The sequence below is a fragment of the Lonchura striata genome, chromosome 5, assembly GCF_046129695.1.
Source record: "Lonchura striata isolate bLonStr1 chromosome 5, bLonStr1.mat, whole genome shotgun sequence".
Taxonomy (NCBI): domain Eukaryota; kingdom Metazoa; phylum Chordata; class Aves; order Passeriformes; family Estrildidae; genus Lonchura; species Lonchura striata.
Genome location: NC_134607.1, coordinates 30,938,020 through 30,946,598, shown reverse-complemented (window position 1 = coordinate 30,946,598; position 8,579 = coordinate 30,938,020). Strand labels below are relative to the sequence as shown.

General features: G+C 36.6%; 1 long non-coding RNA gene across 1 annotated transcript in view; it reads left to right on the top strand.

The window, feature by feature from the left end:
* The first annotated feature begins 8,019 nt into the window (after window positions 1–8,019).
* Window positions 8,020–8,579, top strand: part of LOC110484510 (uncharacterized) — a 73,428-nt gene continuing 72,868 nt past the window's right edge. The window contains exon 1 of the long non-coding RNA XR_004149496.2: window positions 8,020–8,069. This is a non-coding gene — a long non-coding RNA (uncharacterized LOC110484510). The remainder of the gene's footprint in view (window positions 8,070–8,579) is intronic.

The window sequence follows — 8,579 nt, the reverse complement described above, 5'->3', positions numbered from 1 at the left end:
ACCAATTGAAGGTGGACACGCCTCTGAGAACACAGAGGGGTTAAAAGCAGAATTCCCAGGAGAACTCGCTCTCTTTGGTTCTGGTCAGCTGCAGTGCAGCCTCTCCCCTGCCCGGCCGTGGCTGGGTGGGGAGGGGGAGGCCCATGGCCTGACTGAGGTGGGCCCAAGGGTGCAGGGACTGGAAACCCCTGCAGATGGAAGGATGGAGAAATCTGGGATGTCTTCGTTCCCCCGCCCCAGAGTCACTCTCTCTCAAGAGAGAGAGAGAGAGAGAGACAACGGCAGCAGTTTTTATCAGCAGTTCACCATGGGGAAGAAGAGCAAGGGGGGGCCACAAGGTGCCCAGCTGCCCATGGGAGTCAGAGAATACGGGCATCGAGCCATCCTCGGAGTCGGGACCTTTAACCCTTCCTTGACAAGTGAAAGCTTTGTGAAATTTTTCTCCTCCTCAGTTTGAAAGAGAGGAAGAGAGATAGCTTGGACCCTGGGATGTTAGAAGGAGAAATTCTAGATGAGAGGGGATGATGGAGTGGCTTCTGGCTGGACTTTTTTCTTGGTAGCCACCAACTGAATCAATCTTCTCCTCCAAGAGAGACTGTATTTTGGGAGGATGCCAGTGAGCAAAGAGACCTGCTTCAGCTGGGAAAAGACAGAAGTGGAGTGAAGAGAGGAATATTAAGGGGTTTGTGGTGGTGCCCGCTGTCTCAGAGAAGAAGAAGAGAAGAAGAAGAGAAGAAGATCTCTGTTCTTGGATCCCCGGCCCCAGGGGAAAATGGGGGGGACTGTGGTCCCAAAAAATGAAAAACTGAACTGTTGTTTTCTCCCATCTTGGCAGGACATCCTTGAAAGGAAAAATCCTAAAAGCAGTCTGTCCACCCATGCATTGGTGGTGAGAGCACTGTGCATGGAAAGGAGAGGTCACCATGGCAAACTTTTTCTCTGGGCGGTGCCATGTGTGACATGGAAGCACAGGATGTGGCAGCTGTGTTTTCTTGGGGTGTCTGTGGCACAGGAGAGACTCTGTTCCCTCGATGGACTGAGTATTGATTGTTTGGGGGGTGGAAACCTGATTGGGGTCCAGATTGTGTCTCACTGTGGTTTGTTGGAGTTGGGTGGTGGGAGGAGGAATGCTTTGCAAGGTTTTCATTTTCATCTTTGAATGTGTTTTTTTTCCCTTCCTTTTTTTTCTTTTATAGTAGTATCTTAATAAAGTTTTTTTTTCTGTTATTAAGCTTGGGCCTTCTTTACTCTGTTCTCGATTACATGTAACAGCATTCAATTGAGAGATTGCATTTTCATGGGGGCACTCACATTATGCCAGTGTCAAACCATGACAATAGGCCAATCTTTCCTTCTTTTAATATAGAAGCTGTGAAAAAGATTAGTGAAGATTAAGAAAGGAAATCTTAGACAGAAATATAAAAGAAAGCTAGATAAGGAATGGTGGTGGAGTAACACTAGTTTGGTTGCTTTGGTTTATCTGTGCTTTATTAACAAAAAATATCTTTCCTCCCAGTAATAATGTACCACTTATGCACTTTTCATTGTAGGGGAAAACTTACAATTATATCTTTGTTTTAACAAAGTATTCTGGGTTAAAAAACAAATCCACAGATTGTTGCAGAGAAGCTATTTGCTTGGCCCTACCTGGATGTCAGGCACCCACCAAAGCTGCTCTTAGCCAGCTGTACAGGGGAGAGAAAATAAAATAAAAGGCTTTGCCGGTTGAGAACAGGACAGGCAAAGATCACTCACCAATTACCAACATGGGGAAAAATTGACTCACCTTGGGGAAATCAGTTTAATTTATTGCCAATCAAATCAGAGTAGTGAAAACTAAACCACCTTCACTTCACCTTTCCCTCTTTCCCAGGCTAAGCTGCACTCAGCTGAGGTCAGTACATCCCATGTTCTCTTCAAACTCTCCCCCTGCTGCAGCATGGTGTCTGTCTGGGAGCTGGTTGGCAGTGACTATGTCAGGCATGGGGCACTTTCCCACAGAAGCCACCCCTTTAGCCTTCACACTACCAAAACCTGGCAATTCAAACCCAGTTTAGAAAAACTTGGCTTTTTGTGCCATATTTTCTGAATCTGTAAATTTATGCTCCATATTTATCTAAAAAACCCCTGACCTCCTATGTACTTCAAAATTGTATTCATTGCAACAACATAGGCATAATAGCTGTTCACTTTGCTAAAGAATTCCTAATATTGATTTTGATTAGAAAACTAATTTCCAATGTCAATAAATTTAATAAAATGAGAATAAAAGTTTCTCTACAGAGAAGGTTGCATCAACACAACCAAATTATCAAGAGAATTTTTCTTAGGGGCACAAGCCTTATGTAAAGTGGGATATTCATGGCCTATTGATGCTTGAGCGTAAGATCAATAACCCTGTAAATGCTTATCTGCATAGTTCATAGAGTTTGTATAGACTATTCAGATGGGTCTCATAATTCAAATAGATCTTAGATGGATAGATCTGTGCTTAGTTGCACAGATTTTCTATCGCCCACTGTTATGTAGGCTCTTAAATATCAGTACTACACTACTCTAGCCTAATTTGAGCACCTGAGCCTAGACAATATTAATTCAACACAGATTCAGTCTCTGTTAATACATCCTTATTAATGACCAGAGTTTTTAGTTACAGCAGCAAAAACAATATCAGACTTCATTCACTGTCATCTTATTGTCATGTTGTAGTAAACTCCAGATTTGGACAGTAAGAAATAATAACAGTAGTATATTTACAATATAAATTACACGCAATGCTCTGTGCACAACTTACATGATAGAATAACTTTCATGATAGAACACAGCATAAAAGAAAGAACTTATATATCTTTTTTCTCATATCATGGTCATTCAATATTTTAATTCCCTTTCTTCCTAAAGCTCCAATTAGGATAACCAAAATCAGGTGGTAAGATCTTACTTTGAAAAACAGATGCTGCTTCATCATATGTTTGTCTCAAGAGAAATGCTCCTGCAGATATCAATAAATGAGAGACACCCTTGATGGTGTTATTTGCAGCCATTATGAATATGAGTTTCTAGGAGAATCTTTTCAAGGAAAAAGAAATCTGATGCAATAAATGCCTACACATTTACACCTAACATAAAGCAGGGCTTAGAAAGGTAAATCACTCCATTGCAGATGGCAAGTATTCTTTTATAATCTTATTATACGAAATAAGTACTGACAATAACATGACTTAAAATATCGCCAATGACAACAGGCAACTATAATGGAAGAAAATGTATTATTATATGAGCAACATTATTATAAATGCTTTGCTCCTATTTTAATAAATATATTAGTCTCTATATCTTTTAAGCCACAGAACTTGAAAATTAGAATCAGCAATGACAGTTACATCCTCTCACATTATCCTCTGCTTCTCTGAAAAAGTAATAATCATAATTCACAAATTAATATAAGGTGTATATATATAAATGAATATAAGGTAGCATTTATATCTTAATTGGCTCTCACTGAAATATGGGAAACACATATCTTACAGAAAATACGCTTTAAATGTACTTTTTGTCTACATAAGGGTGAAAATTAAAAATTTTTCAGTTTTTTTCCATTACAGAGAGAGTACAGTAAGTAAAATATGTTCAATAGCAATTAAGAAATAATTCAAAACCAGAAAAAATAACCTAAATACTTCAAGCTTTCAACATTCACACACAAAATGAGATTTAAAATTTCACTGTAATCTAGATGTTCCCAATGTTTCTTTTCAATGAAATCTTTTCCATTGATAAGCTAAATCCTCAAGTTCTGTTGATCTATGACAACACCATGGAGTGATGGTGACTTGACATTGTTGTCAATAAACACCTAGATGTATTTTAACATGAATACCACAGTGACAGAACCAGCCAACATGAAGTGAAGCCCACAATGCAATCATTCATGAAATATTAATAACTACCTAGTATGGGGAAAGCAGCTAAACCTGACACAAATAATGTTTATTTTTGTTTTGTAAAGAGTATTGATATAAGCTTCTTTTCTATTTTGCAACCAAAATGTAAGCTATTTAACATCTTCATTTTATCACTTTAAAAAATGTTATTTTCTTACCAAGCTGAAATTATAGCAAGTCATTTAAGGGTAATTTATTTTTTGTTGCAATTATTAAGCACAACCTTTTTTCACACAAAATGTTATTTTCTATTGTTTACAGTTTTTCATATTTTAGCTATTCCTATGTAATGGCCTTCTTTTAATCACTCCTTTTGACAGCTTCTATCTTTCAAAGTCACGTTTAAGTTCATGCTTACCTATATCTTAAGAATGGTTAGAATATGAAGTTCTAGTATAAACACAGTTGCAGTGATATAAAAAACCACTCTTTGGGTGAGTTTCCTCTTAACAAACTTTAGCTAAATAAATCGGCATCTGACCTAAGGCTCCATTAAGAGTGAGATGATCTTCCACACAGTTATTTATGTTACTGATTTCAGAAATTCATTTTAGAACAGGATGAATCACTTTTTAGAGTTTTCTAAATCTTTCTCTTAAGAGTAAAAGTCTTCTCACGCTACACAGTAGTACATATTTAAGTATAGGAGAGATCAAATTGTATGATTCATAACAGATGATCTACAGTTACTCTATAAACAAAATTACTCTGAGGATTTATTCCTTATTCAGACCAAGAAAAGCATCATTGCAGTTTTATCTGTAAAATCTTGTCTTTTTCAAGCCTCTTCTGGATAGCAGACAAAGGGAAATGTGAGTCCTTTCTATAGACAGACTCCCCCAGTGGGAATAGCAGCCTGTCCTGTAGTAGCAAAAATTTCTCAGTGAGCAGGTGGATGCTGCAATTTCCTTCCTGCCAGCTGCAGACCTCTATCTCCTCCAGTCAGCTCAGTACCACGTGCTCAATACCCAAAACCAAGCTGCTGAACCAGTTGTCTTTTTAACTTGACTGCTACCCCCTCCCACAAACCACATCATTTTTCATGTGTTAGCCCAGCTGCACTCAGTTCTTTAAAATGTAACCTGTGAGAGCAGCTGCGTGCCTAACGACCAGGTGTTTACTGGTTCTTGTCCTAAGAACATTCAGCGAATCAATTCAGGTAATCTGTGCAGATTACCTTTTCTTTAAAAAAGCATAAAGCTTTTATGTGAACAACTATATGAAAAATATGAAATCAAGATATAAAGTCAATAAAACTGTGGCAAATGGGGAAAAGTGAAACAGAGGTTGGCCATTATTTCAGAGGGAAGGAAAGTGGTAAGCAGGGTCAACCTGGGAGGAGAAAATAGTAAATTGTATGATTGTGATTGTAAGGTGTTCTTGTGGAGCAGCCCTGCACAAATTCAGTGGAGTTCTGTTTACAGCAGAACTAAAAAATCTGTAATTTCTTTGACATTTGCATCTGATTTCACTCTTTGGCTCAGGCACCGGGTTGTGCTCCTTAATGCTAGCAAGGGAATCTTAAGAGAGGTGCAATGTCCTAACAACTGACATGTACACAAACAGCAGACATAAGACTAATTTCCTAAAGAAATTGGGCTGAGGTGCCTCTCTAGCATCATGTTATTTTACTAGCAGTTGTTTTTTGTTTTACATTATGATGCAACAATTTACGTGTTGTTACTTCACACTTTCGTTGGTCTGAGATAAAAATTAGATGCCAGCTGAGTTCCTGTGACACAATATTCTCCTAAGGCTTTGCTTTTCACCATCTGCAGGCAGGTATCCTGCACAGAGTAAATGATGATTGCTAATGTTTTTATATTATGCAATTTATATTGAAATTAGAATAATTTGGAATGATCAAAATGTAAACTGAATTTTCACACAGGCACACAATGCTTTTCATAATTACCATTCAGTCTTAACTGTGCTCTTGCCATTGCCAAAGCCCAGTTGAGGATAACTTTATCTTGAATGTTCTCCTTTATCAGAAGAGATCCAGCATGGGCTGATAATTGGCACGGAAAGTTATGTTATGTCTTTCAAGATTTGTGGAAAAGGGCTTCTTCCAGAATAAATAAGCGTGCCCTTACCACATTCTCACATTCTGATAATTTCTGCCTGTCAGAAATTGAACTAGGAGTGTAATTAAAATAGTGACATAGAAACATAATTAGGTGTGTGTTACACACAGAGGTTGAACAGTGACAAAGTTCATTGGACAGTCAGTGAAAATTCTCTTGAGCTCCTGGTGTGTTGATGCTAAACCTGACAGTCAGACAGCTCAGTCAGCTGCGGTTTCCCTTGTCCTTATTTATGTCCGATGTTTCATTTTCCATGACTTCCTCAATAATTTTCATCTACTCTATAAAAGGATGCTCTGCCTAATGCTTTTTTTTTTTTTTTTCTGTGTTTTAGGAAACACAGAGTGTGTTTCAATGCACAAAGGGAGAACAGTGCATGTGAGTTACACACTTTGGGATGGCAGATGATTTATGAGTCTTGACAAGGCAATTTACAGATTTTCTATTTCTGCATTCAAAATATAGTTTGTGTCTAACAGAAATTCCTATTGCAATAAATTACCACGTGGAACAAAGTCATAGTTGCTGTGACATAAAAAATGGAGGATTATTTTGAAAAGTACACACTTAATCATGTATCTAGTTGAATGAATTCTGAATCAGTACAAAGGAAATTTGATAACGAATTGCCCCAGCTTTTGGTATATAAACCAAAACAAAATCCTGTTTCTCAGATAAGTAAAAATAAAGGGGACAATAAAGTGGAAAAAATAAAACATCCACATCAAGTTAGTTAATTAAATATATCTTGGCAGTTTCAGTCATATTTAAAGCCAACTTTGGCAGATTACAGGCCTGGATTTGCTGCATTTCTATTCTAATAATAATGCAACATAATGTAAGAGCATTGCTTCACTGAAGTATTTACTATTGAAGAGAAAATTGCTTTTATAGTTATACATTCCAAATAAAATTTACAGAAATGCTGAAGATCATAAAAATCAACACTTAATAATCAACACTTTGATTTAAATTCTCCCACTTATGTGTGTACAACACTTTCACTACTGTTGAAAGGATTCAGGAACCTACACTGAAGGATAAGCATAGCTGATTGGATTTTTCACTGTAATTTGCATTGTAGTTTTTCCTGCTAAGGATTTTCTACTGTAAAATTGCGTTCATTATAGTTTGTAATATTTCATGGTTAAAAAAAGAAAATAGATATCAAGTTTCGGTGATAGAACATATGTGAAGCTCTTCCAAAGCCTTAATTTCTCTCTTCTTTTATTCACTCCATATGTAAAAACCAGCATTCCAGCCATGTGATATATTGTCTAACTCAAAAGAAGCTGCTTCTGCTATGCATATAGCCTTAAACTTTCATGATGCTTACACTGTGTCTCCTTCTAGAATTCATCTGGTCATTAGAAACCACACTATCTTCTCAGCCAAGGAATCTACAAGCAAAAATTATTAACCTAACTGTTATAAATATGTCTAAGAATTACTTTTCATAAACACTTAAATGTACATCTGTTATCTAAGTCATATTGTCCATATGACTTAATAACTTCTTAAATAATTACTTTTATTTTGCTTTTTAATAATTTTGAAAGTGGGATTTTTTTTTTTTCAGTAGCCTAAGTATCAATTTAGAAAGCTCTGCTGGTGTAAAAATATAAAACTTGGTCTTGATATCATTTGCATCAGCAAGACCTATTTTATGGCAGCAATGGCTAAGTTATGTGTTCTGCTAGGAACTGAAAATGTAAACAAAGAACTGTTTTAAACAGATATTAGCAGACAAGGAAATGCTAAATCTTCCTCTCATTCTGAAGCTGTAATAGTAATGATATGTAATTTTGAAGATGATTTTTGATTAGTGACAGAAGAATATTTCCTGGTTGTGCCGGTTGTTATGTCCATGCTAAGAAAGGGGATTGGGCGCCACATTTGCCTGTGACGCAGAGGGATTACTGTGCCTGAACTGTAGATCTGCTAAGCATAGAAAAGGCCACTTCTTGAGAGACATCTGTTAGTTTGGATGTTACTCAGCTTCTGTTTCCCACCAAGATCATTGCAAAGGAGAAAACCAGTAAGTCATTGGCAGGAAATACTCTGCCTGAGTTATTCTTACTCGAGCATATGGCTCCATTATCTGTCACCACTTAGATCCATATCACTTTATTTTGTTGAAATAAATTAAATACTTCTTGATTTCTAAATGCTCATGGGATACAAATAATTCTTATGGATAAATTTGATCATGAGAGTTTTGTTTTGTGGGCTTCATAAGAATACTTTTTTTCTCTGAGGGCCATGAATACAAATTAAAACAAGTATAAGAGATTTTTAAAGAATGTGCTATGCTTAATGCCATTAATTCTAATTTTTTTTCTAACTAATGCCTCTAATTAACCTAGACCTACCTCTTAAGATAAAAAAAAAAAAAATAAAATAAAACTCTATTCAAGTACTTTTTTCCTGCTCTGCCAATTCTTGCCCAATTTTTCATGTGTTCAAGGCTTTACAAAATAAGAAATGAACTGAATTTTTTTCCAGGCATCAAGGCAATTCATTTCAGAACTAATCATGTAAAGAGTGA